Raw genomic sequence first — 2,500 nt, forward strand, 5'->3', positions numbered from 1 at the left:
CAGTGGTGCCAAAAGTCAAGATTTTCGTCGTTTAAATCAACTTGGTATCTGTATGTCTCATGGAGAAACAATTAAAAAGCAAAAAGAAATGGCAAGAGCCCACGATGCTGCTGTCTTGATTTGGAAAAAGGAGGTGGAATTTTCTAAGAAATGCATGCTTCTTTTGCAAGAGATCCAAAAAAGGCAGGTGCCTGTGTTTGAGGGAGACGACATGGAAGTTGAAATAATCTTGGATCTTTCGCTACCAATTGTATGTAACTACGAACACTACACAGAACAGGCGTTTGCTAAATGCCTTCAGGTAATTAACAAGGAGTTATCGACGGCTGGCAACAGTGTCGCGACAGATGAGACTTTGGAGATGGCAATAAAGGCAATGTCTGGAGAATTTGTTTCACTTCCGAAAGATAGGTAAGTTTCAGTAATAGTGCTTATAATTTATTTTTTAGCAAATCTGTTATTTCAATATTCAGTTCAAATGATTTTTTTAATGACTACCATAGATAGCCTCACGAAGTTTTCTCACAAGACAAGTAAAATTAATAAGGTGTATGCTGCACTTACAGCTGTGTTCATTTCATTGATATTCTTTCAAGATGAGGGAGACTCTACTTTTGAATTTTTCAAGTAATGTGTAGGTAATTTTTTATGTAGTTTTTCTTTTGTTTTCACGATGATCCTCATTTTAGTGAACTCAGTATTTCCAATGTTTCTATTTTAATAGAATAGTTGCAGACAATTTTGACCTAAGCGTTAAGTCCAGGATACAGACCAAGCAGTCTTCTAATCAGTCTATCCACTGGACAAACCAGTATGCAATTAAAGATCGAGTGGTCTGTTCTCCCAGTTTGGCAGAAAAGGGCCCATGTTGCAATTTGGATGACCTGCCACTTCATCAACTTCTGCCAACAGCATCTGTACAGAATCAGTTTAAATCTGATTGTGCCATACTTGTGGGTAGAGTGATAACCAGGTACTTGCCTGCTTTTCAACCAATGAAAGACGTGGTGGTATCACATATAACTCATCCTCACACCATTGAGATGTCACGGAAGTCAGAATTTGTAAGTTTTAAAGCCTTACATCATAACATCTTTTCAAATTTTGGTTTGTTCTTAGACCGTGCTTGTCACTCAAGCAAGCAAAACTAATGTTATTATTAATCAACTGAAAGGAACTGCCCACAGTGTATTTAGTACCCTCTTGATAAAAAATACCATAGGGTCTTGTAGAAGACATTTTTCAGTGGCTCAGGCTTTATCTATATGTATGTCATGCATCATGAGAGTCTCAGGGGTAGATGGTGGTGGTGGGGGGGGGGGGGAGGGGGTTCCCCAGTTTTGGCCTCAACAGGCTTGTGCTGTCCATCTTTTTGTGTTCATGAGTCTTAAGAATTTCCTTATAAATGAGCATGGCTCGACAAGTGCATTCTTAAGTCAGACATGCTTCTGCAAAAGCTTGTTAACAGGCAATCTCTGCTGTTCTTCATTAGCCAATTATATTATTAGGGTGCATTTCCAAAACGTTTGGTATTGTATTTCTCAACGTGTTTGTCCTTTGAATAATATTGCAGTACACCTTGGGTTTGTCTCTGCTTAATTCAAACATGTCGTCTGAAATGGCTCAGCTCCTTAAAGATGATCAAAAGAAGTATGTGCCACATGAGAGGAAAGCAGATGGTGACCTCTCATTTGTCGTACCAATTTGCTTTGACGGGGATGCTCTCACAGGTTAGACTCGTACAAAGTGATTTTTCCATCAGTAAGCCATGGTCCAATAGTGTGGGTGTCTTGCAACAAAATGCAGTTTGATGAACTTGAGCAATATACATGAAAGAGACACTACAATAACTATTTTTCACCCAGACTGTTGTTTTGCACTGAAGAAGTTTTGATGGAAACCTTTTATGGCATACTTACTGTATGCTTTTACTTTTAACCCTTTTAGTCCCAATAGTGCTCAAAATCAATTTTCTCCTAACGATATCCGTAGACTATCATGAGCAAAGTCTATGAGAATTAACAAACTGATCATAAAGAGAAAAATATTTGATCTTTAAAGAAATTCTCTCGACTAATTTTTCAAGGAAATGTATGGAGATCAGTTTGGAGAATTTGTATGTGGATATTGGGACTTGAAGGGTTAATAGCTTACAAATGCTTTTCTGAAGTAAGGCCTAACCCAGATCTGCTATTCAGTAATTTCACTGTGTATAAATAAATGTTTATTATTACTTGAATGTATACAATTTTTTTATTGTTTAAGAGGAAAGAGCCAGGAATGTTCAATGGGCATTTGATGATGGGGATGACGCCATTGATTGCCTCAAAGGGCTAGACCCAAGCCACACAGATTGGCATGCAAAAGTTACTCTTTATGAAGTGAGTTGGTAGATTTCAGGCCCACATGAACTTCATACACATACAAACACTGCAAGTGATTGAAGGTTAAGTCAACACTTTTTAATTATTGCCATTTTTGGGTAGGTGGACAAGAAAAT

This window comes from Montipora foliosa, chromosome 3, assembly GCF_036669935.1.
Source record: "Montipora foliosa isolate CH-2021 chromosome 3, ASM3666993v2, whole genome shotgun sequence".
Lineage (NCBI taxonomy): Eukaryota > Metazoa > Cnidaria > Anthozoa > Scleractinia > Acroporidae > Montipora > Montipora foliosa.